We start from the raw sequence: 27,700 nt of genomic DNA, 5'->3' as shown, positions 1-27,700 counted from the left end.
ACTAAAAATTTGCCCAATAATTTAGAAAGTATTTCTGATTATGTGTTGAAAATAATTAATGTAAAACTATTTCTTGCTGTTCACTCATTCAGTCTTGTCTGGCTCTTTGTGACCCCATGGGCTGCAGCATGCCAGCCTTCCCTGTCCTTCACTGTCCCCCAGAGATTGCTCAAACTCATGTCCATTGAGTAAATGATTATAAAGAACTCTACTTTTTAACATATGTGTATTCTAACTCTAACTACAAGTATACTTTTTCACTTTTAGAAAGTAGTATTTGAAAATGAATAAATTACATATGAATCCAAAATTTGCCTAGTTGACAAATAGAAATATTTAATTTCTTCCACTTTTCTATCCATTGAATATCCTGTTTAGCTTTGTATTATATTTAGCATAATGTACATTTGTTAAAATAAATGTCTATTAAAACAGATAAAATGTTATATATTAAAGTTTTACTCCACTGAGAAGTAAATATGGGAGCAGGATATAAAAATATCTTCATTCTCTCTATTATTTAATATAACTAAAATAATCTAAACCTAAAATATTACATATCTTTATAAACATTATTTTTATTAAACCTCAATTTTTGGCTTCAGAAAATTATAAATAGTCAAACAGGAGAATTTGAGAGGGGATATATTTATTTGTTCTGATATTCTGCTTCAGAACTTCTGGGGAACTTCCCTGGTGGCTCACGTGGTAAAATGTCTGCCTGCAATGTGGGAGACCTGGGTTCAATCCCTGGATCAGGAAGATCCCCTGGAGAAGGAAATGGCAACCCACTCCAGTACTTTTGCCTGGAAAATCCCATAGATGGAGAAGCCTGGTAGGCTACAGTCCATGGGGTCTCAAAGGGTCAGACAAAACTGAGCGACTTCACTTATTCTGTTTCAATGAGTAATAATTTCTCAAGTTTAAACACACGTTTTGGCATCTGATGACAATTCCTTACTCCTGATAATTTATCTGTCTTTAACGTGTCTCTTTTCAGCAGTTCAGAGACTAGAACAAATGATTGAAGAGAATATTACCAGGGTGATGGAATTCATTCTTTAGGGTTTTTCAGTCCAAAGAGAGATTGAAATCCTTCTCTTTCTTCTCATTTTAGTGGTATATTCTCTAACCCTGATGGGAAACATTGGCACGATTTCTTTAATCCAGTTGGATCCTCACTTTCACACACCCATGTACTTTTTTCTCAGTAATCTGGCCTTTGTAGACTTTTGTTACTCCTCATCAATAGTCCCAAAGTTCCTGAAGACCCTCATGACCAAGCACAGGTCAATATCTTTCTATGAATGTGTGCACAGCTGGGCTTTCTCCTGAACTTCTTGATTTTGGAGATGTTCCTTGTTGCAGTAATGGCTTATGACTGCTATGTGGCCATCTGCAATCCTCTTTTGTACTTGATGATCATGTCCCAAAAGGTGTGCATGCAACTGGTAGCAAGCCCTTACTTATACAGCTTTTCTGTTGCTTTCCTCCACACAGTTGTTACTTTTTGATTAATCTACTATGGCCCCAATGTTATTAATCACTTCTATTGTGATGATGTCCCTTTGATGGCCTTTGCCTGCTCAGACACCAGCCTCAAAGAGATCTTGATTTTCATGTTCGCTGAATTCAACATGATCAGCTCTTTGACCACGGTCCCTATTTCTTACTTATACATTGTGGCTACCATCCTGAGAATCCAATCTGAAGAGGGGAGGCACAAAGCATTCTCAACCTGTGGTTCTCATCTGATTGCTGTCACTATATTCTACAGGACTCTGATCTTCATGTATCTGCAGCCCAAATCAAACCATTCCCTTGACACAGACAAAATGGCCTCTGTCTTCTACAAAATAGTCATTCCTATGTTGAATCCCATGATCTACAGCCTGAGGAAATCAAGAGGTAAAAAATGCCTTGAGGACAAGAATATACAATAGATTAAAGACAATCTCTTTAACAAGTGGTGCTGGGAAATCTGGTCAACCACTTGTAAAAGAATGAAACTAGAACACTTTCTAACACCATACACAAAAATAAACTTAAAATGGATTAAATATCTAAATGTAAGACCAGAAACTATAAAACTCCTAGAGGAGAACATAGGCAAAACACTCTCTGACATACATCACAGCAGGATCCTCTATGACCCACCTCCCAGAATATTGGAAATAAAAGCAAAAATAAACAAATGGAACCTAATTAACCTTAAAAGCTTCTGCACATCAAAGGAAACTATTAGCAAGGTGAAAAGACAGCCTTCAGAATGGGAGAAGATAATAGCAAATGAAGCAACTGACAAACAACTAATCTCGAGAATATACAAGCAACTCCTACAGCTCAACTCCAGAAAAATAAATGACCCAATCAAAAAATGGGCCAAAGAACTAAATAGACATTTCTCCAAAGAAGACATACAGATGGCTAACAAACACATGAAAAGATGCTCAACATCACTCATTATCAGAGAAATGCAAGTCAAAACCACTATGAGGTACCATTTCACACCAGTCAGAATGGCTGCGATCCAAAAGTCTACAAGTAATAAATGCTGGAGAGGGTGTGGAGAAAAGGGAACCCTCTTACACTGTTGGTGGGAATGCAAACTAGTACAGCCACTATGGAGAACAGTGTGGAGATTCCTTAAAAAACTGGAAATAGAACTGCCTTATGATCCAGCAATCCCACTGCTGGGCATACACACTGAGGAAACCAGAAGGGAAAGAGACACGTGTACCCCAATGTTCATCGTAGCACTGTTTATAATAGCCAGGACATGGAAGCAACCTAGATGTCCATCAGCAGATGAATGGATAAGAAAGCTGTGGTACATATACACAATGGAGTATTACTCAGCCATTAAAAAGAATACATTTGAATCAGTTCTAATGAGGTGGATGAAACTTGAGCATATTATACAGAGTGAAGTAAGCCAGAAAGAAAAACACCAATACAGTATACTAACACATATATATGGAATTTAGAAAGATGGTAACAATAATCCTGTGTACGAGACAGCAAAAGAGACACTGATGTATAGAACAGTCTTATGGACTCTGTGGGAGAGGGAGAGGGTGGGAAGATTTGGGAGAATGGCATTGAAACATGTAAAATATCATGTATGAAACGAGTTGCCAGTCCAGGTTCGATGCACGATACTGGATGCTTGGGGCTGGTGCACTGGGATGACCCAGAGGGATGGAATGGGGAGGGAGGAGGGTGGAGGGTTCAGGATGGGGAACACATGTATACCTGTGGTGGATTCATTTTGATATTTGCCAAAACTAATACAATTATGTAAAGTTTAAAAATAAAATAAAATTGAAGAACAAAAAAAAAAATGCCTTGAGGAAAGCCTTTGAAAAATGTTATTTCCTGTCTCTAATAAACATTAGAATGCAACTTGTAACACTAACTGTCTTGGAACTATGCCTCATGCAGATATGTTGTTTTTATTATCTTTGATAGGTTAATTTTATTTTTACCATTTTTATATGAGCAAAATGACTTTGCACATGCATTCTATTTTTCATATAATACAGTCAGGCTTCAGCAATATGTGAACCATGAACTTCCTGATGTTCAAGCTGGTTTTAGAAAAGGTAGAGGAACCAGAGACCAAATTGCCAACATCTGCTGGATAATTAAAAAAGCAAGAGAGTTCTAGAAAAACATCTATTTCGGCTTTATTGACTATGACAAAGCCTTTGACTGTGTGGATCACAATCAACTGTGGAAAATTCTGAAAGAGATAGGAATACCAGACCACCTGACTTGCCTCTTAAGCAATTTGTGTGCAGGTCAGGAAGCAACAGTTAGAAATGGACATGGAACAACAGACTGGTTCCAAATAGGAAAAAGAGTACATCAAGGCTGTATATTGTCACTCTGTTTATTTAACTTATATGCAGAGTACATCATGAGAAATGCTGGGCTGGAAGAAGCACAAGCTGGAATCAAGATTGCCAGCAGAAATATCAATAACCTCAGATATACAGATGACACCACCTTTATGGCAGAAAGTGAAGAGGAACTAAAAAGTCTCTTGATAAAGATGAAAGAGGAGAGTGAAAAAGTTGGCTTAAAGCTCAACATTCAGAAAATGAACATGGCATTTGGTCCCATCACTTCATGGGAAATAGATGGGGAAACAGTGGCAACAGTGTCAGACTTTATTTTGGGGGGGCTCCAAAATCACTGCAGATGGTGACTGCAGCCATGAAATTAAAAGACACTTACTTCTTGGAAGAAAAGCTATGACCAACCTAGATAGCATATTGAAAAGCAGAGACATTACTTTGCCAACAATGGTCCATCTAGTCAAGGCTATGGTTTTTCCAGTGGTCATGTATGGATATGAGAGTTGGACTGTGAAGAAAGCTGAGCACCAAAGAATTGATGCTTTTGAACTGTGGTGTTGGAGAAGACTCTTGAGAGTCCCCTGGACTGCAAGGAGATCCAATCAGTCCATTCTAAAGGAGATCAGCCCTGGGATTTTTTTGGAAGGAATGATGCTGAAGCTGAAACTCCAGTAGTTTGGCCACCTCATGCAAAGAGTTGACTCATTGAAAAAGACTCTGATGCTGGGAGGGATTGGGAGCAGGAGGAGAAGGGGACGACAGAGGATGAGATGGCTGGATGACATCACTGACTCGATGGGCATGAGTCTGAGTGAACTCTGGGAGTTGGTGATGGGCAGGGAGGCCTGGCGTGCTGCGATTCATGAGGTCGCCAAGAGTCAAACACGACTGAGTGAACTGCACTGAACTGAACTGATAAGTAAGATAAAAGGTTTAAAAGATTACAATGCACATTTTTAACAAATTGCTACTATTTGTATATGTGACATTTGATGGTTTTGACCTGGATAGTTCCTATTTAACTGATAATAAGATTTAGCCACTGCTTTAAAAAATCTATTTTATACATTGTGGAGACAGAAAAAGGGAGATGGTAAAGTAAATTTCTTGTCCATCCCCATGTCATTCCATGCAGTAGCTGTTTCTCAAGTGTACCCCGTCTGCTAAAAATCATTCCTCTCTGTTTCTGACTCCCACTAGATTCACTGTCAGTCACTCTCTGTAATTCCATGGTTCTCATGTTGTTTGAAAAGATGTCAATTTTCGTCTTGCAAATCTGGAAATCAGGCTCAGCATTTGAAAAATCGTACTCTCTTTTTCTGTATCAAAACAGAAATGCAGACATGCCTCTATATTCCCTCAGCAAAGCTTAAGATCCTTTTATATTTTAGGGATTTGAGGAAATTACAATGGGTTGACAAGAAGTGGTAGTTTAAAACCAAGTTATAAACGTGGTTGCTGTCAGATGTCAGGAATATAGTTCTATGTTGGGGTGGTTGTAAAGTGATGCAATCTAAGACCCACTTAAACCATCAGCTGGAATGTATTTATTTATTTTTTTAAAATTCAGATTCAAATATTTGGTGTCTACCATGTGGGTGATATTGTGAGCTATTCTTATAGGGCAAAATTAAAAACATTCCTGAATATGCTGAATAGTCTGCTATTTCGGGAAATACTGGCAAAAAATTGATTGTATAAGTTATTCAGAAACATTTTAGCTTATTTTATCCAAGTTATCTTAGTAAACATTTCATTGTTAAATTAGATTTCAGATTTATGTGAAGACATCAATATTGTCATGTTAAATTATTTATATTAAATTTTATTTTAATATATGCCTCAACTAACCTCAACACCATTATTAAAGCAGAAACAAGGTATTCTAGGTGGATGAAAATTGTACAAATTCTGAACAGAAGCAATGAATTACAATCCTGATTTTCAAGTTCTTAAATCAACTTCTTTTGGGATCAGGGAGCACAGTTGCAGAGAAATTAATCTTGGAAATCATGAGTGTCAATTGCCAAAGATAAAACTCAAGAAAGGAAAACATCTTTGTTGTTGCTATTTTTTTTAATAATCCCGAAAGTATAATTTAAATAGTTAAAAACACACCAGCGAGCTTATATAGTAAACTACAGGGTAAGGGCTGAACCTGAGATTGGCAATGTGAGAAGGGTTTAAAAGTTAGTGAATCTTTCAAAAGGAACCTGGTGCCCCTTCTGGGTAGCACACTGGATTCACGGGAGGTTGTTGCAAAACCACACATTTACCAAGGAAACTTCAGATACATTTGAAGAGCTCCTAGAGCAGAAAAGATAATAGCCTGGGAGACTAAAAAAGACTAAAGTAAAACCAAAGTTCTAACACTGAAACAATACTGTAAAGAAATGTATTAGTTTCATCAGTCTGCATTAACAAAGTACCACACACTCATTAACTTAGAACAGTAAAAATTTATTTTCTCACATTTCTGGAGCCTACAAGTCTGAAGTCAAGGTATTGGTGGAACCAGGCTCTCTATGAAGCTCTAGGGGAGGCTCCTTCCTTGCTTTTTCCAGCTGCTTGTGGTCCTAGACATTCCTTGTCTGGTAAGCATCTTTCCAGTCTCTGCTGTATTCTCATGATCATCTTCCCTCTACATCTGTGTCCAAATTTCTTCATTCTTTTAAGGACATCACTCACACTGGATTAACAGTCCACCTTACTTCAGTATGACTTCATATTAACGATTGCACCTTCAACTACCCTATATCCAAATAATAACCCTATAACCCAATGACCCTATAACCAAACTCTGAAGTTCTTCAGGTTAGGAACTTAACACATCTCTTGGGGAAAATTTTCATTCATAATAATTGCTTGTAAGAGTGTGAATGCTCAGTTGTGTTCGACTCTGGGTGACCCTATGGACTGTAACCCACCAGGCTCCTCTGTCCATGGAGTTTCCAGGCAAGAATACTGGAGTAGGTTGCCATTTCCTTCTCCAGGGGATGTTCCCCCAGGGATTGAAACCATGTCTCTTGCCTTGCAGATAATTCTTTTCTGCTGAGCCATTGGGGAAGCCCCACTAATAAGTAAGGACAGTTAAAGATGTGCTGGCTCAAATATCTGGTGAAAACACACCTTATCTACATCTGCAAGCACAGTGCTGAAAAAAAAAATAGCTGAGATTTCCTAAGCTTAAGAAAGAGACTTGTAAATACCTAAAAAGGCTAGTGAAATGGCCTAGATGATGGTTCAAAAGGGATCCAAAACCAGTTAATGTGACAACTGGAGTCTTAAATGTCATAACAAGCCCAAAGACTCATCAAGTAGTTAGGACAAAGGGATATATAACCTAATATCTAATATAGATCAGAAGCTTGAGTTTTTCTCCTTCTGGTTAAGACAGAAGACAATATGCCCTTCTCTCAACATCAGAATAGTTTCTGAAGAGACTTGATTATTCTCAGGTAAAAATCGTCCTAGTGAGTGGTAAGATGCAGAGGTGAAGTGCCAAGGATATGTTTATGAAAAGCATTGTAAGAGCAAACACAGCACTAGATCTAAGTGAACTCCCAAGATGCAGTGACTTAATAAAGTAATTTATTCCTTTCTCAGGCAGCAGTATGAGTTAAGGGGTTTGGGAAAGGCAATTAGACCCTCAATATGTGGTTTCCATCTTTGTCTAAAAAGTGACCATTTAAGTGGCAACATTTTCAAGTGGGAAGGAAGAGAAAAAAGTCTGTATCTAATGGCTTTAACATAGAGAAGGTGATCTTGAGGTTTTAGGCATTAGTTTCTACTGATGGCTCATTGCCAAGACTTGACAACATTATGGAGCCCACTGACAAGAGACAATGGGAACGGTGGTTAACAGCTGGATGACAAATATTTTACTTATAAAATAAAATATAAAAAAGTGGACTCTGAGGAATATGTCTGCCATACGGATCACAGAAAATGTGATCCTAAAGGGTTAAGTTATAATGATCTCTGTCAGTACGATTGTTTCTTGAAGAGCCTATAATTTCATACTTGACACCAACTTGTTAGAAGCAAACTTGGGTAATTTGAAAACATAAAAACAAAACAAAACAAAAAAAACTTTGTTAATGTAGTTTCCAATACTAATCAAATGGTACTCTTTCTACCTTCTCAGAACCTAACGTTATGAAAAACAACTCTCTTCTCACCATCTGCTTTTTCTCAGAACCAATCTGAGGGAATGTGGCTTATGGGCAATTAGTAAATTAGCCTGAGTAACAATACTTTCTGTGCTTAAATGAATCCATCTTTCCAGTGATATTATCACAAGTAAATGTTACTTCTCAGAGTCTTTCTACACAATTGTACACCCCTTTTAATTGAATTAGCCCTTAAACAAGAATAAACTCATTCATGAGAAATTACTTATGTTTCTGTGTTGCTTTTATGCTGGTCTTATTAGCAAGAGTCAAGGACAAAAAATGTATTCCACTTATATTAAGAATGAAGGTAGATTAAGTGGACACCAATCAACATAAATTGAAGAGTAAGCTTGTAATCAGACCCCAATGGATACTAGTTTCAGCTGTGCTGATCACCTTTTAATACATGTCTAGTGCAATGGCATTCGGTTTTACAGAGACTCTTATCTGGTTGATCCACTATAGTTTTTAAATCTTAATACAATTATGTAAAGTTTAAAAATAAAATAAAATTAAAAATAAATAAATAAATAAACATTTGAGGGCAAATGCCCTGAAAAAAAAATAAATAAAATAAATAAATAAATAAATAAAAGCTTGATTTAAGTAGCTAAACACAGACCTAAGAATGTAATGTTAGTGACAAGAATTTGGAATCAAACAATAGCTTCATCATAGCAATCAAATGTTTAACAGGACATTCTTCTGATCAGAAGTTAGATTTTAAATGACAAAAATCCATATTGTTTCATCTTTTTAAACTATGAGAAGGACATGATAGGCTTTAGTAAAAAAGTTTCACCTATTTAAATTAATAAAGAGAAAAACAACTAGCTAAAATCCAAACCAAACAGAATTACGGTGAGTCAACAGATTGCTTGAAACACAAATAATGTTAATTATACAGCAATACATACTGAGAATTAACCTTATGATTGATTCATGACACTAGTTGAAGATTCTGAATACATATTTGTTTTCAAAAACCCATGCATGTATGAATGTTATTGGAAGCTTTTTTGGTAAGTGAGGATCCACCAACTGTTATATTCATAGAAAAGTGATGAAGTCCTAATTTTTTCTCATGAAATTATATATTACTTATAACAAGTGAAGAGCAGTTGTATATACAAAATATCCTAAGAAATCATATTCAATTCTTACAAAGATACCTCCAAATTAGCATGTGCTTATCCAAATGCATTTATGAGTTATCCGATGACTACACTTAGCATTATTTTACATACACTGGGACTAACAATAATAGGTCAGGGTTAGTATTTTTGCATATGTAGGTAAAGGAGGCTTAGTCGTGAGAGTCCATTCATAGGGAAAACCATCACTGCGTTAGACTGGACCTCTTCCTATAGTTCAGTGTTGCCTGTACACAGTCTATTTTAAAGAGGGAATTTATATGCCTGGACATTTATAACAGGAAGTGGCATACATGGAATTATGTACTGCAGGTTCACTGCCTCAAGTTTGCCTTGACGTTTGCTTTGTTGATCGCCTCTTTCACATCTTTGATCCTCAAACTGTAAGATCATGGGATTCAACATGGGAATCACTGTGGTGTAAAACACAGCCACCATCTTCCCCTGTTCCACAGACTCTTCAGTGGGCCTCCTGAGATACATGAAGATGAAAGTCCCATAAAACATGGTAACAGCTGTCAGGTGGGACCCGCACGTGGAGAATGCCTTCCTCCTGCCATCGGCAGAGCGCATGTGCAGCACAGCCACTACAATGAGTGTATAGGAAATAAGAACCACTGAGAGGGAATATGTGAAATTAATCCCAGCAATAATAATCATGGTGTATTCTTTAATGTGGACCCCTCTACAGGCAGTCTTGATAAGAGGAGGGTCTGCACAATAGAAGTGATTGATTTCAAAGTTTGCACAGAAGTACAGGCCATATGTTCACAGGGTACAGATGAGGTTAACAGAGAACCCATAGATGTTCTCTGTTAGCCTAAGAGATGAGACGAGCACAGACAGTCCTGGACATTTTACTGCCATAAAGCAGAGGGTTGCAGATGGCCATGTAGTGATCAAAGGCCATCACAGCCAAGATACTTCCATGTGGACAAGGGCTATGAAGAAGTAACACTGTACCAAACACCCCACAGAGGGAGTGGTTTTTGTGTCTGATAGTAAGTTTTCCAGCATCTTTGGAGTGACATTGGAAGAGAACTACACATCCACAAAAGACAAATGACTCATGAAAAAGTACATGGGACTCTGAAGCTGGAGGCCGATGTTGATCAAAATAATCATACCAATGTTCCCAACAGAGTGATCATGTAAACTACTAGAAACACAACAAAAAAAGAGAACTTTAAGCTCCTGATGACTGGTCAACCCTAGAAGAACAAATTCTGTCACATCTGTGAAATTTGGCAGTGCCTTCACTTAGACCCAATCTGAATTGCCTATGGACAAATTAAAAGAAATGAATGGATTTATTTTATTCTTGAAAATTTTGAGTCATGTTTATCAGTATTCTAGTTCAAATAATATAAAAATCAATGTAGACTTTGCACAAAGTCTAATATGAGTATATAGTCATATTTATTTCTTTTAATAGGCCTTAGAGGTAATTATTACAATATTTATTAGTTTCTTAACTCTAAAACAGACAATTACATTCATATACTACTAGTATTAGACACATTTTTTTCCAAATTATTACAATGATACTAACATCATAGTGTGCTAATAGAAGTAAAGCTAGATTGAGAGTCATCAGAGAATGACCAAATCCATTTCAACATATTGTATTACAGAAAATGACTTGAGAATATAAATGTAAATATTCATTAAGGTCAGACAACCACTTTGTGCTGAACAGGGAATTGATAAGAGTGAATCATTGAAATTCCATTGAATACTATTTTTGTATATGATGGTTGCCTCTCATGGTCAATATTAATACAAATGCACATGTAATTTTAACTTACTCATTTCCCTATGACTTGGAAGATATCCTTTTTGAAAAATGTATTTGTTTATTTATTTTTGGCTGCGCTTGGGCGCCTCTTGGTTAGGGTGTGTGGGCTTCTCACTGCAGTGGCTTATCTTGTTGTGGAGCACTGACTCTAAGTGAGCAGGCTTAAATAGTTGTGGCTCACAGGTTCTAGAGTGCAGGCTCAATAGTTGTGACACTTGGACTTAGTTACTCCATGGCATGTGGAATCCTCCTACAACCAGGGGTCGAACTTATGTCCCCTACATTGGTAGGTGTATTCTTATCCACTGAGCCACCAAGGAAGTCCAGAAGATATCTTCTTATCTATTCAATTTTGTGGGATGATTATTTTAAACCTTGGTCTTACAATCTAGTCATTGACATACTTTTCTACACTATGCCAGCATATGATACAAAAAGCTTACAACTTATGAAAATCCTAGTCATGTTTTATTTTATTTAGCTATATATTTCACTTGCTTGATTACTGCTGCTTGCAGGATGAGGTAAGAAGTATTTAACAATGCAGACTGTATCAGTTTAACAGTTATCTCAGAAAAGTAAACCTCAAGTGGTTCAATCACCATACCAAAATTATATCAATAGATAAATTCTATATACATATAAAATAAAATTCAGGTGCCATGCTTTTAAAACTATTGTCTTATTTCAGATTCTACTGCTTTTCAGCAACAATCCATTATATGTCTAATTATTTATTTTCAAATTCAATGCCATTACAATTTAAATGTTCACAAGAAATGTTTTCTTTGTTTAATACACTTCCTCAGATAAGTCTTCTGAGAAGTAAACTGCTCTGAGTACTTAGGGATGCATCTGTAGGATTAACATCATCTCGGGAATTTAAGATCCCCATAATAATATTGCTTGAAGAGAATATTGTGACATAAGATGGGCTGTAGTTATAATTGCTTATAATAATTCATTTACAAACATCAAAACCAATGTTATGTCAAATATATTTGCTATATTTATTATTTATTACATCTAGAAGTAGTCTAAGTTTTGTAATATGAAATTGAACAAGCTACATGAGATTCTGGTTTGTATCATAATTTATTCTTTTTGAAAAGGAATGAATGAAAAATATAGAAATGAGACAATATAGGGAATGGAACTACTGTGAGAAAAAAAACAGAGCATGCTGATAAACACAGAAATAAGAGGCAGGATGCACACAGAGTGGTCAAAGATCTCTTCGAAGATGTGACTTTTCAGTTACAGGCAAGTAGCCAGTTATGTAAACATATTGAGGAAAAAGAAAATGAAAATACAAATAGTTAGAAGAGGAACTATTTTAAAAAGTGTATAAACTCTATGATTGTTTCCTAGCTCCCTCCAACTAGTAGCAACTCACAATTCAGAAGTTAATTAATCTCTGTAAACTATTTTCCTACCCTGAACTTATTCATATGGGAGTTAAATAAACCATAGAGAAAATGATTTGGGCACATAACATAGTCACTGATATTTCAGTTTGGTCTGGGTTCACCGGTACCCAATATTTTCATGATCATAGATCTTCTGGCTTCTAAGTGTGGATAAACTAAACCAGATCAGAGTTGCTGATTTTGACTGGGAGATAGAACTAAGACCAAGAATTTTCATATATAAAAACTCTTATCTCTGCTTGGTGAACCCATAATTACCTAATTAACAGTTTGATTTGGATTATTGGTACAACTAATTATAAGAGGATGAGATGATTAGATAGCATCACCAACTCAGACATGAGTCTGAGCAAACTCTGGGAGATAGTGAAGGACAGAGGAGCCTGGCATGCTGTAGTCCATGGAGTCTCAAATAACAAAATATGACTTAGTGACTGAACAACAAAAGCAACTAAATATAAAATATATAAAAAATTATCAAGGCACCTAAAAAACATAAAATAATACTACTTTTCCAATTTCCTTTCCTGTGTGATATGTGGGTTTTCTTCCACTTTTCATAATCATTAGCTCTGTGATAGTAGAGTTTGTCTCATTCATTTTAGAACACTTCAAACTGACTACATTAGTTGTTATATATTGTAGACATTCAAGGATAGTCACACATGATTTTTAAGCATCCTGATCTCCAGATCAGCTTCATAGAATGCATTACTGTGTCCATAACTAATAAAATCTCTATTAAAACAATTGTTATGTTCTAGTGCCAACAGTCTCAGTTTTAAGGTAAGATAATAGCTAACTTTTATTGAATACTTACACAATCTTTTATAAGCAAAGGTCCCATAACAGAGGATCTAATTAGCATATCTTTCTAAACAATGAGAAAACTGAAACACTGACAGACTAAGAAGCTTTCCTTGGATCAGACAATTACAAATTGGCCAGACTGAAATGCAAACCAATTAATTGGACTCTAGGAGTACACTCTTAATAACTTATATCACTGCCACCTCTATGATAACTTTTTCTAATATTCTATTTCTCTAAATTTAAAATGCAGTTTGATTTGGTAATTCATGCTTGATGAACCAGAAGAGCTTGGCATGGCTATAGAGCCTGAAAACCAGAATTTTTGGACCACCATTATCTATGCCTCTCAAGGTTAGGTGATTCCATAGTTCTAGGGCCAGATGACTGAAGTAACTTCTCATAGAGAGCCACTTTGTTAAATAACTGCACATCATCTTTTAAAGCAATTAAGCATATATAATGTATAATTTACAAATTTAAAAAAATCACTTTCATTAACTTTTCAGGAATTTTACACACACACACACACAATACAGCAAAGGTTTATTTATTTGTTCAATATAGTGAATGACAGGGAAGTGTGACATACTACAGTCCAAAAGATGGCAAAGAGTAGGACAAAACTTAGTGACTGAATAATAATCATTCCCAATGACACAATACTTTCAATTCCATTCAGGTACATTTATTTTTTTATATATTGAAAAACATATTATTTAATATATTGCTTTCCTTTTATTATACTGATAATATTTAAAATGTGTTTACTAACTTGAAAAATTGTCTATGAATTTCAAGATAATAACATGAATGTTACAAAAAAGATGATACTGGGTGTGAAGAGGATTGAGAAACACTGCTCTTGATGATCTTATACAGACTACAGTTTGGTAATACTCCTTTCTAATTCCAAGTTTTAGTTATTTAATAATAATTTTATTAAGTCTGGCGTATATTATACTTTCAACTTTATAGTGGAAGACAGTGGGGAAAGTAGATTCCCTTATCAGGCTTTGTTGGATTGCAATTAAGGTACCATGAGCTTGTCTGTCTTGGAGAGTCCTTTGCAGTTTGCAGAGGTTTTCTAGCACCGTGACTAGTAAGTCTTTTCACACTATCAGGAATGACATAGAGGGCAGAAGAGGATTAAGTGCTTTGTCTAATACAAGGCATTTACTAGTCCACTAATGTGATCGTGCCATTGCACTACGCTCTTTGCACATGTTCTCACCCCTACTAAGTCACTTATTATCTACATTCTACAGTCTAGAAAATTGAAGCTAAGGGAGGCTAAGTATCCAATTTTATACATCTAGTAAATGGATCTGGGCTTCTCTAGTGGCTCAGACAGTAAAGACTCTGTCTGCAATGCAGGAAACCCGGGTTTGATCCCTGGGTTGGGAAGATCCCCTGGAGAAGGAAATGGCAATCCACTCCAGTATTCTTGCCTGGAAAATCTCATGGACAGAGGAGCCTGGCAGGCCCCAGTTCATGGGGTCACAAAGAGTCAGGCCCCAGTGAATATTCTGCCCTAGAAACACAAATAAAGAACACAGCTCTTAGAAAGGTGTTAACCAGGTATACTTGCCTCTGCACATTTCTAACAGAGCAAGCACATATTGATTCTAGGAATCCCCCATCCTGCTGGGCCCCTCTTTCAGCTTCAACTGCAGTTCTCATAACATGTTCAGAAGTCAAGGCTGCTGCAGCAGACAGGACAACAAGACTGTGTAACTCAGGATTCAGGTGATGTGGTCCTCCTACCTCCCTGGCACTGTGTTCTAAATGTCTTAATCTTCACTGATTTACTTCTGTTTAAAAGTGGTTCAATAAATTATGGGATTTGAGTATCTTAATTTGAGTTATAAAGATTTCCTGTCCATGACATCTAGGATAGAGTGCCTGAATGGTAATTTAGTGTATGAATAAAGTGCCAAAATGGCAATTTGGAGGTTACCATTGCATCAGGAAAACTTAAACTCTTCCAGAATATTTCAGCAGATACATTTTAAAACACAATGTGAAAATCACTGGTCTTTGCAGAGAAGACATAAAAGGCAAAAGCTGAAGAGCAAAAATTTTTGTAAGTCCCTATGGTAGCAAGATATTTGTATGAATTTTTAGATCAACTATTAATATAAATAGTAATATTTCCCATGTATATAATTCCAGACAATAAAACACTGTGATAACAAATAGGTCCACAAGTAAGGTCTATTCTTCAAAAAAAGGCTAAAAAGTAAAGATGTGACTACATTAATCTCTATTGCAAAGAGTATAAAATTTGCAGACCTACCTTCAGCAGCAACAAAAATAAATGATAATTCCTCACTATTTATAATATAATCTTGAACACTGTACACATTGAGAGCATCTCCCCAAGGAACTATCCAGATAATGATGAAATACATTATAATTAAAATGATAGAAACATCTCAGGAGTAAGGGAAGTTAAGGAGGGTTAATCAGAAGAATGTCTTCTGATAACATTATGTGATCAGTATCCTTAATATCATGGGTATAATCTCTCCCATCTTCACATGGTATAATATCTGCCTCAAGAAAACACCTCGTGCCTCAGGAAAACATTCTTGGTTTACATTATACAATGTTGCTCAGTCATTTTCTTTCCTATTGTGCTTTAGTTCTAATAAGCATTGTCTTTCAGGCCAAACACAGCAATGCACACCCTATGCATCTCACGGCTGTTGAAGACATCCCAGGTGCCTCAAAAGTACAGATCACATGGAAACATCTAGGGAGAATGAGTACAAGTAGAGGTCATTAGTGGAGAACTTGATTGTAGTAGAACAATTTATCAGTGAACTTGGGCTCTTTTGGGAGTCAGTAGAGCATCAACTTGGAGAAGGTAATGGCACCCCACTCCAGTACTCTTGCCTGGAAAATCCCGTGGATGGAGGAGCCTGGTGGGCTGCAGTCCATGCTGTCACGAAGAGTCAGACACGACTGAGTGACTTCACTTTCACTTTTCACTTTCATGCATTGGAGAAGGAAATGGCAACCCTCTCCAGTGTTCTTGCCTGGAGAATCCCAGGGATGGGGGAGCCTAGTGGGCTGCCTTCTATGGGGTCACACAGAGCCAGACACAACTGAAGCGACTTAGCAGCAGCAGCAGCAGAGCATCAACTTCAATGTCAGTTAGATCAGAAATAAAATATTAACTCTGCACCATAATTAACTACCTATCTTTGGAAAAGTAAGGATTCTCAGTTTTAAAGTTCATCTCTAGAAAAAGGAAATTGCTGTCTTCAGCAATTAAAAAGGAAAGTGATGTGTGGGGATCGCAGTAACATTGGGAAATTTTTAGCACAACACCTGTCTCTGATGAAGCAGTCAAAAAATTGAAATACCTGTTAATTTTCACCTATGAACAGTTCACAAGATCTCACCACCTATTTGTGATTGTGATCAGTATTATCTCTGTGTTGAAGGGTAAAAAAAAAAAACAAAACAAACAAACAAACAAAAACTATTTAAAATAATACTGAGGTTCAGTTTTTCCACAAAATATAGATAGCAGGGGCTTCCCTGGTGGCTCAGATTGAAAAGAGTCTGCCTGAAATGCAAGAGACCCAGGTTTGATCCCTGAGTCCTGAAGATCCTCTGGAAAAAGGTATGGCTATCCACTCCAGTATTCTTGGTGCTTCTGATGGCTCAGACATTAAAGATAGCTAGTAGATTAAAGAATCTGAATGGAAACCAAGATTCTTCATAAACTCCCATTTGTACTACCTCAATTTTGCTGGAAAATCGTGGACATAAAAATACTCAGGTGAAGTTTTCCTCTGCATTCTTCACTGCCCAAAGATCCCAGACTCCTTAGTTCCTTGTCATCTTTTATGGAGAAACTGCATAAGGCAAACTCATTGGCACCAGATTATTGTAACTTAACTTGCACTCCCTCGAGAAAAAGGGAATTTAAAACAAGAAAGAATTGTGTGTGTGAGTGTGTCTGTGTGTGTGTGTGTGTGTGTGTTAAAGAGAAAGAGAGCAAGGAAGAGAGTCAAGGTTAAATATATTTTATAATAGAGATACTTAACTATAAAAAATTTGATAGATATATAAATAAATGTATGAATGAGATCCATTTTTTAAAGTGCTTTACAAAACTATCCTGAATTTTCTGGAAATGGAAATTTAAAACTGTTTTACATTATCCAAAAGAATCCAGATTTGGGGAGATTTTGAACCATAAGTGTGATCTTGGAGATCATATACTTCATCTTAAAAATTAACTGGATGAATGACACAAAATGAGTGGTTCAAGGTCACCCACAAATTTGAATATTGGAAACTGAAACCAGGAACACGACTTAACCAAGGACCTTGACATCATCATTCTTCATGCAACACTGAAAAAAATCTCAAAAGAGTAGAGAAAGTGGTTCACTTAAAAAAAAAAAAAAGAGGTTACAAAGATTATCCAAATCCACTTGCCAAATTCAATTGCTAAGTTCAGACTTAAACTGAAGAAAATAGGGACAACCACTAGACCATTCAGCTATGACCTAAGTAAAATCCCTTACAGTAATACAGGGGAAGTGACAAATAGATTCAAGGGATTAGGTCTGATAGACAGAGTGCCTAAAGAAGTATGCACAGAGGTTCATGACATTGTACAGAAGGCAGGGATCAAGATGATACCCAAGAAAAAGAAGTGCAAAAACACAAAATGGTTGTTTGATAAGGCCTTACAAATAGTTGAGAAGAGAAGAGAAGTGAAAGTCAAAGGAGAAAAGGAAATATATACTCATTTGAATCCAGAGGTCCAAAGAATAGCAAGGAGAGATAAGAAAGCCTTCCTCAGCTATCTGTGCAAAGAAATAGAGGAAAACAACAGAATGGAAAAAACTAGAGATCATTTCAAGAAAATTAGAGAAACCAATAAAATATTTCATGCAAAGAGGAGCACAATAAAGGACAGAAGTGGTATGTATCTAACAGAAGCAGAAGATATTGAGAAGAGGTGGTAAGAATACACAGAAGAACTGTACAAAAAAGATCTTCATGACCCAGATAATCACGATGGTGTAATCACTCACCTAGAGCAGACATCCTGGAAGGTGAAGTCAAGTAGGCCTTAGGAAGCATCACTATGAACAAAGCTAGTGGAGATGATGGAATTCCAGTTGAGCTATTTCAAATCCTGAAAGATGATGCTGTGAAAGTGCTGCACTCAATATGCCAGCAAATTTGGAAAACTCAGCAGTGGCCTCAGGACTGGAAAATGTCAATTTTCATTCCAATCCCAAACAACAGCAATGCCTAAGAATGTGCAAACTACTGCACAATTGCATTCATCTCACATGCGACTTAAATAATTCTCAAAATTCTCCAAGCCAGGCTAAGGCAATATATGTAACTTGAACTTCCAGATGTTCAAGTTGGTTTTAGAAAAGGCAGATGAACCAGAGATCAAATTGCCAACATCTGTTGGATCATTGAAAAAGCAAGGGAGTTCCAGAAGAAAAAAAAAAAAAAACAGAAAACATAACAAAAAACATCTATTTCTGCTTTAATGGCTATGTCAAAGTCTTTGACTGTGTGGGTTGCAATAAATTGTGGAAAATTCTGAAAGAGATGGGAATCCCAGGCCACTTGACCTGCCTCTTGAGAAATCTATATGTAGGTCAAGAAGCAACAGTTAGAGCAAGACATGGAACAACAGTCTGGTTCCATATCAGGAAAGGAGTCTGTCAAAGCTGTATCTTGTCACCCTGCTTATTTAACTTCTATGCAGAGTACATCATGAGAAACGCTGGGCTGGAAGAAGCACAAGCTAGAATCAAGATTTCTGGGAGAAATATCAACATCCTCAAATATACAGATGATACCACCCTCATTTCAGAAAGTGAAGAAGAACTAAAGAGCCTCTTGATGAAAGTGAAAGAGGAGAGTGAGAAGGTTTGCTTAAAGCTCAACATTTAGAAAACTAAGATCATGTCATTTGGTCCCATTACTTCATAGCAAAATGATGGGGAAACAATGGAAACAGTGATAGACTTATTTTGGGGGCTCCAGAATCACTGCAGATGGTGACTGTAGCCATGAAATTAAACAACACTTACCCTTTGGAAGGAAAGTTGCTTCCAACCTAGATAGCATATTAAAAAGCAGAGACATTACTTTTCCAGCAAAGGTCCATCTAGTCAAGGCTAAAATTTTTCCAGTAGTTATGTATGGATGTGAGAGTTAGACTATAAACAAAGCTGAGCACCACAGAACTGTTGCTTTTTAACTGTGGTGTTGAAGAAGACTCTTGAGAGTCCCTTGGCCAGCAAGGAGATCCAGCCATTCCATCCTAAAGGAAATCAATCCTGAATATTCATTAGAAGGGCTACTGTTGAAGCTGAAACTCCAACACTTTGGCCATCTGATGCAAAGAACTGAATCATTTGAAAAGACCCTGATGCTGGGAAAGATTGAAGGTGGGAGGAGAAGGGGATGACAGAGGATGAGATGGTTGGATGGTATCACTGACTCAATGGACATGAGTTTGAGTAAACTCCAGGAGTTGATGATGAACACGGAGGCCTGACATGCTGCAGTTCATGGGGTGCAAAGTGTCAACATGACTGAATAACTGAACTGAACTGAGTAGAATTTACTGATAAAAACATAGGCTATGGAGTCAACTTGTTGAATTCTCTTTCTGGCTTTAACAAAAGTGCATGGCTTTTGATCCATGCACTCTGGACAATGTTTCTTAATATTTCTGGGCTTCATCATTTTTTTTTTCTAGTCAAAATGGATTCCTTATATGGTAGATTTATTTTGAGGATTATGCAACAGAAATTATGCACTATGGAGCATATTGTTCTCCATACATGTCTCTGTGTGTTTGTGTGCATGCTCAATTATTTCTGACACTTTGTACATCCATGGACTGGTAATCATCAATAAATGGTAGGTATTAGTCATTAAGTAAAGAATTATAGAGAATGACTTTCAGTTTCCTTATCATCCACCTAACTGACTCAATTAATTTTATAAGTGATTGTACCTAAAATAGTAAATATCCACACTTTTCTGGTCATTTGTATTTCCTTTTTCTATCTTGTCATAAATGAATCATAAGTCTAGTTTTGGTAATGCACGTGATTGCCCAAATAAGAAAGCAGAGTTTTGATAGTTATAAATAAATGTATTATACAGAAGTCTATATACCTACGAAGGAAGAGCCATTTTATTTTATTTTATTTTATTTTTAAGAGCCATTTTAGAAAAAGCATCAATGTCATGGCTCTTCTGCTGAATAATGCAGGCAGGCTTTATATTATTTGTATATTGATACAATTTCCCTGAGATATTATGCATATAGGTGAGTATTAAGTAATTACTTTGTTAGATAGTATTTAGCATTAAATTAGTTCTCTGGAGAAATAACAATTGGGTACAATGCTGATTTGCCATGGGACCCAAATGGTTTCTAGTGTTTTTCTTTTTTTAGATACAGTGTCAATATTTTTCTTCATATATTGGGAAGTCTATATCATAATATTGATGTCTGCCATTGATACTGCTGACATATTCTGTTACCCATAATATTTGTTTAATCCAATTTAACACAATTTCTTCCACACAAGTACCATAACTTTGTGCCACAACCTATTGCCATCTCACTTTGGGTTGTAGGTTGAAAAGTTTCTTTAATATCCATATATCAAAACCTTGACTCCCAGTACTTCTGAATATGACTGAATTTGTAGATATAGGTTTTAAAAAGGAAATTAAATTGTAATCAGTTCAGATAGTGCATCCTAACCCAAGATGACTGGTGTCTTTTTTAAGAAATGAGATAAGAACACAAAAATACACATAGGAAAGACTGTGAGAGACACAGGAGGTGATGGCTGTCTATAAGCCAGACAGAAGCTTCAGAATGAAACTAACCCTACTAACACTTTGATATTGAATTACTATTCTCCAAACTGGAAGGAAATCAGTCTCTTTTGTTTAAGCCACCCAGTCTGTGGTACTTAGTTATAGCAGCCCTTGCAAACTAATATGCTCTACCTTCAGTAGACAAAGAGACTGCTTTCATATTCAAAGGAAGTTTTGCTTCTTTGAAGAGTAGTATAATTTTTAATATATTTCAAACCTTTATAGTACACATTCAAAATGTGCATAAAACATAAGTTTACAGCTTATTGAATTTTTACAAAGTAAAAATGCATTTATGACCAAACCTCTAAACCAAATAGAAGACAAACACTACATCAGACAAATTTCTTATCTCCTTTCTGAGTCAGTATTCCTCAAGTTAGATGAATCTTTATTTTCAGCACTCTACATAGTTTGTGTCTTTTTCTGAATTTTACATAAGTGGAATCAAACAGAACACATTCTTTCATGTATAGTCTTCTGGTGAAAATTCTGTTGATATCTGAACATTAGGTTGATGATTGTTTTAGCTTGTTTGGACTGCTATAGTAATTATAACATAAGCAAATGACTTATAATCTGACATTTATTTATCACTGTTCTGAAAGTTGGAAGTCTAAGATTGGATTGGGTTCTGATGAGAGCATTCTTCCTGGTTCATAGATGGCTGTCTTTTTGCTGTGCCCAGACATCACATGGGGGAACGGGGTGCCCTGGGCTCTTTCATGAGGGCACTAATCCAGTTCATGGGCTTCCCTAGTAGCTCAGGTGGAGAAGACAATGGCACCCCACTCCAGTACTCTTGCCTGGAAAATCCCATGGATGGAGGAGCCTGGTGGGCTGCAGTCCATGGGGTCGCTAAGAGTCGGACATGACTGAGTGACTTCACTTTCACTTTCATGCATTGGAGAAGGAAATGGCAACCCTCTCCAGTGTTCTTGCCTGGAGAATCCCAGGGACGGGGGAGCCTGGTGGGCTGTCATCTCTGGGGTCGCACAGAGTCGGACATGACTGAAGCGACTTAGCAGCAGCAGCAGTAGCCCAGAAAGTAAAGAACATTCCTGCAATGCAGGAGTCCTGAGTTTGATCCTTGTGTCGGGAATGTTCCCTGGATGAGGAAATGGCAGCCCACTCCAGTATTCTTGCCTGGAGAACCACATGGACAAAGGAGCCTGCCAGGTTACAGTCCATGGGGTCACAGAGTCAGACACGACTAAGCATGCACAGGCACTAATTCAGTTCATGAGGGCGAAGCAAAGCCTTCATGGCCTAATGACTTCCCTAAAGCCCCCACATTCTAAATAGCAATGGTTCTTTTATTACTGAAAGTGTAGAGATCAAACTCACAACATTCATTGAATCATGGAGAAAGCAAAGGTGTTCCAAAAAAACATCTACTTCTGCTTCACTGATTATGCTAAAACTTTTGACTGTGTGGATCACAACAAACTGTAGAGAAACATAAAGAGATGGGAGTACCAGATCACTTTACATATCTTCTGAAAAACCTGTATGTAAGGCAAGAAGCAACAGTTAAAACCAGACATACAATAACAGACTGGTTTAAAATTGGGAAAGGAGTGTGTCAAGGCTGTATATTGTCAGCCTGTTTATTTAACTTTTAGGCAGAATACATCATAATAAATGCTGAACGGATGAATTACAAGCTGGAATCAAGATTGCTAGGAGAACTATCAAAAACCTCAGATACGCAGATGATACCTCTCTAATGGCAGAAAGTGAAGAGGAACTAAAGAGCATCTTGATTAGTGTGAAAGAAGAGAATGAAAAAGCTAGCTTAAAACTCCGTATTCAAAACACTAAGATAATGACATCAGTCTCATTGTTCATGCATTCTCAGTCACTTCAGTCATGTCCTACTCTTTGTGACCCCATGGATTGTAGCATGCCAGGCTTCTCTGTCTATGGAGATTCTCTTTGCAATAATACTGGAGTGGGTTGCATGTCCACCTCCAAGGGATCTTCCTGACCTGGGGTCGATACAAGGTCAATCGACCAGTATCTTTTATATCTTTTATGTTTCCTGCATTGGCAAGCAGGTACTTTACCACTAGTGCTACATGGGAAGTCCCATCACTTCGTGGCAAATAGAAGGGGAAAAAGTGGAAGGAGTGACATTTTATTTTGGGGGGCTTCAAAATCACTGTAGATGGTGACTGCAGTCATGAAACTCAAAGAGACTTGCTCCTTGGAAGGAAAGCTATGACAAATCTAGATAGCATATTAAAAAAACAGAGGTATTACTTTTCTGACAGAGGTTGGTATAGTTAAAGCTATGTTTTTTGGTTTGGTTGCTTGTTTTGTTTTGCTTTGTTTTTGTAGTAGTCATGTATGGATATAAGAATTGGACCATAAAGAAGGCTGAGCACCAAAGAACTGATACTTTCAAATTGAGAGTCTTTGGACTGCAAGGAGATCAAACCAATCAATCCTAGAGGAAACCAGACCAGAATATTCACTGAAAGGACTGTTGCTAAAGCTGAAGCTCCAATACTTTGGCTACCCATCTCCTACTCAACGGACATGAATTTGTGCAAATTCCAGGAGATAGTGAAGGACAGGCAAATCTGGTGTGCTGCTGTCCATGGGGTCACAAAGAATCAAAAATGACTGAGTGACTGAACAAAAACAGCATAGTATCTATTACGTGACTGTACCTAAATTTATGTATTCTTCCTATTTTTGAGAAATGTCTAGAGTGCTTCTTGATGTGGCTATTACAAAATATATTCTTTCTCCTGTCTCTGTATGAATATATCCATGCACTTCTGTTTGTTAGAATTTTGGATAGAATTGCTGATTTACAGAATAAATATATATTCTGCTTAAACTGATACTGTCAAAGAATTTCATAAACTGGTTATATGAATTACATTCCCATTAGAACTATATAAGTAATTTTGTTCCATGGTCTCACCAATATTAATATTACAAGATCAGCACTGTTTATAATAGCCAGGACATGTAAGCAACCTAGATGTCCATCAGCAGATGAATGGATAAGAAAGCTGTGGTACATATACACAATGGAGAATTACTCAGCCATTAAAAATAATTCATTTAAATCAGTTCTAATGAGGTGGATGAAACTGGAGCATATTATACAGAATGAAGTAAGCCAGAAAGAAAAACACCAATACAGTATACTAACACATATATATGGAATTTAGAAAGATGGTAACAATAACCCTGTGTACGAGACAGCAAAAGAGACACTGATGTATAAAACAGTCTTATGGACTCTGTTGGAGACGGAGAGGGTGGGAAGATTTGGGAGAATGACATTGAAACATGTATAATATCATGTATGAAACGAGTTGCCAGTCCAGGTTCGATGCGTGATACTGGATGCTTGGGGCTGGTGCACTGGGACGACCTAGAGGGATGGTATAGGGAGGGAGGAGGGAGAAGGGTTCAGGACGGGGAGCACATGTATACCTGTGGCAGATTCATTTTGATGTTTGGCAAAACTAATACAATATTGTAAAGTTTAAAAATAAAATTAAAATAAAATTAAAAAAACATATTAAACAACAAAAAAATTTTTTTTGTATGCTAGGTTTGTGTGTAGGTACAAATATTTTACAGTTCTAATTTGCTTTTCCCTAATTACCATTGAATTTGAGGATATGTGACATGTTACTTGTCAAAGAATTGATACTTTTGAGCTGTGGTGTTGGAAGACTCTTGAGAGCCCCTTGGACTGAAAGGAAATCCAACCAGTCCATCCTAAAGGAAATCAGTCCTGAAATATTCATTGGAAGGCCTGATGCTGAAGCTGAAACTCCAGTACTTTAGCCACCTGATGCGAAGAACTGACTCATTTGAAAAGACCTTGATGCTGGGAAAGATTGAAGGTGGGAGGAGAAGGGGATGACAGAGGATGAGATGGTTGGATGGCATCACCAACTCAATGGACATGAGTTTGAGTAAACTACGGGAGTTGGTGATGGACAGAGAAGCCTGGCATCCATGGGGTCACAAAGAGTCAGATACAACTGAGCAACTTAACTGGAATGAACTGACATGTTACTTGGTTTCTTGAATATATCTTTGTTGAGAACCTGTTCATTATTTGCCTTTTTTTTTTCATTCACTTGCATGAATTAATTGGGCAATATTCTGACATTCCACTTAATGCCTGTAATCTGTGGCAGTCATTTAATGGCTCTTTGTTTCAGGTTCCCCCAAGTACAAATCTGAGACAATAACATCACATGTCTCAGTTGTTCCAATGGCCATTGGCATAATATCTGTAAATATCTGGGGAAAATATCTGTAAAATCTGTGCTGATTATTGTTTGGCATATAAGCAACACTATACATGGATTGTCTATTAATATACCTTCTAATGTTTTTGCAAACTATACTCTATATTTGGTCTTTCACAAGTATCACTTGTTATTCTAACACCCACACTAAGCTTAATAAACTATGAAGCCATCCAATGTTTTTTCCTGTTTTAAAAGTGCAGAATAAAAACCCTTTTCACTACCATCTCTTCCTCTCTCTTTATAATCTGTTATTATTTTCAGTAAGTTAGTTCTGTCTTTTGAACTACCCAAATTTATACTGTTGTTCCATATGGTCTGTATTTATCCATATTTAGTCATAAGTTTGTTCTCATTCATGGACTTTGATTTCCTTGTGTCAAATGTTAATTTCTCAGTCATATCTGACTCTTTGTGACCCTATGGACTATAGCTCACCAGGCTCTTCTGTCTATGGAATTTTCCAGGCAAGGATACTGGAGTGGGTTGCCATTTCCTTCTCCAGGGGATCTTTCCAACCCAGGGATTGGACGTGGGTCTCTTGCATTAGAAGCATATTCTTTGCCTTCTGAGCCACCAGAGAAGCCCTTGTTTACCCTGTATTCAGTTCTAATTGAAAATTTTCTTTACAAGTTCTAGTTGTCCACTTTGTTCTTAATAGTCCCATGGCTTAAATGTTAACCTTTATTTATTTCAAACATTAAATGCATTTTAATAACTTTAAAATAGTAAACATTTTTTACTTTTAAAATATTTTAATATTTTATTTAATATTTTTATTTAAATATTAAATATTTAAATCCAATATCTGAAGTTGAGTATCCTTCCTTTTTTTAATTTTATTTTATTTTTAAACTTTACAATATTGTATTAGTTTTGCCAAATATCTAAATGAATCCGCCACAGGTATACCTATGTTCCCCATCCTGAACCCTCCTCCCTCCCCATACCCTCCCTCTGAGTCATCCCAGTGCACCAGCCCCAAGAATCCAGTATTGGAAGTGCATCGAACCTGGACTGGCGACTCATGCCTTATGATCCAGCAATCCCACTTCTGGGCATACACACTGAGGAAACCAGAAGGGAAAGAGACACGTGTACCCCAATGTTCATTGCAGCACTGTTTATAATAGCCAGGACATGGAAGCAACCTTCCTTTTTTTACTTCCTCTATTTTTCTGTAAATTTACATGAACAAGGACTTTATCTATGGAAGTTCTTTCTTGTTTGAGTGGTTGATTCATTTATCTGGCCAATATTTATGTTTTTTCAGTCCAACAAGTCTTATTCTAAACTAGGAACACCTTAAATTCATTTCAAATGAATTTGACAGTTCATGGAAGCACTGTAAATCTAAACGCAAAATGAATAAATGAGTTGACTTTTCTTTTTTTAAAGGTTATTTTTAGTTTGTCCATTAGTCAAAGCCTAAGTAAATTACTCTGATTTTTTGTTGCTGTTGTTATTGTTGACTCTATATCTCTGTAGATGTTATAGACTTAGAACAATCTTAATTTTATGAGAGATGTCTATTCTAGACCCTTGCTTTGTGTGAACCTTATAACCGGCCTCTCATATTCCATCAAATGATTATACTTAAAGTCTAGGTTACCTTAAGGTGAACTGTTGGCCTCAACATATATAAAACACAAGTCTACATGATTGGAAGTGGTGGTGCTGAATTTTACTCTGTCTCATCACTATGAGATTTGAATTGCAGTTATCTTTGCCTCTAAACAGGTAAAATGATTTCAGTCCCATGGGGTTTCCATTGAAAATGAATATTTTTTACACTTAATATTCCGTGAAATAAAGTGAGATAAGGTAAAGGACTGTGTGGTTTGCAAATTGTTATTCAAATGTGAAGTATTATTATATGATATAATATATAATAAATTATGTTATTATATTATTATAACTGTGTTTTATGTAATATGGGTTGATCTAATAGTTTTAGACATGTCTATTATCAAGAGAGCTGAGCACCAAAGAACTGATGCTTTTGAACTGTGGTGTTGGAGAAGATTCTTGAGAGTCCCTTAGACTGCAAGGAGATCCAACCAGTCCATCCTAAAGGAAATGAGTCCTGAAAAATCACTGGAAGGACTGATGCTGAAGCTGAACTCCAATACTTTGGCCACGTGATGCAAAGAACTGATTCATTTGAAAAGACCCTGATGCTGGGAAAGATTGAAGATGGGAGTAGAAGAGGCAACAGAGGATGGGATGGTTGGATGGCATTACCGACTCGATGGACATGAGTTTGAGTA

General features: G+C 36.7%; 2 pseudogenes; one reads left to right on the top strand and one right to left on the bottom strand.

Annotated features, from left to right (window-relative positions):
- The first annotated feature begins 817 nt into the window (after positions 1–817).
- On the top strand, positions 818–1,943 carry LOC129644409 (olfactory receptor 8U3-like; annotated as a pseudogene).
- A 7,563-nt stretch (positions 1,944–9,506) lies between these two features.
- LOC129644408 (olfactory receptor 5M9-like) lies at positions 9,507–11,004 on the bottom strand (annotated as a pseudogene).
- Between the last annotated feature and the right edge of the window lie 16,696 nt (positions 11,005–27,700).

This window comes from Bubalus kerabau, chromosome 2 (assembly GCF_029407905.1).
Source record: "Bubalus kerabau isolate K-KA32 ecotype Philippines breed swamp buffalo chromosome 2, PCC_UOA_SB_1v2, whole genome shotgun sequence".
Lineage (NCBI taxonomy): Eukaryota > Metazoa > Chordata > Mammalia > Artiodactyla > Bovidae > Bubalus > Bubalus kerabau.
This window is presented reverse-complemented; position numbering and strand designations above follow the sequence as displayed.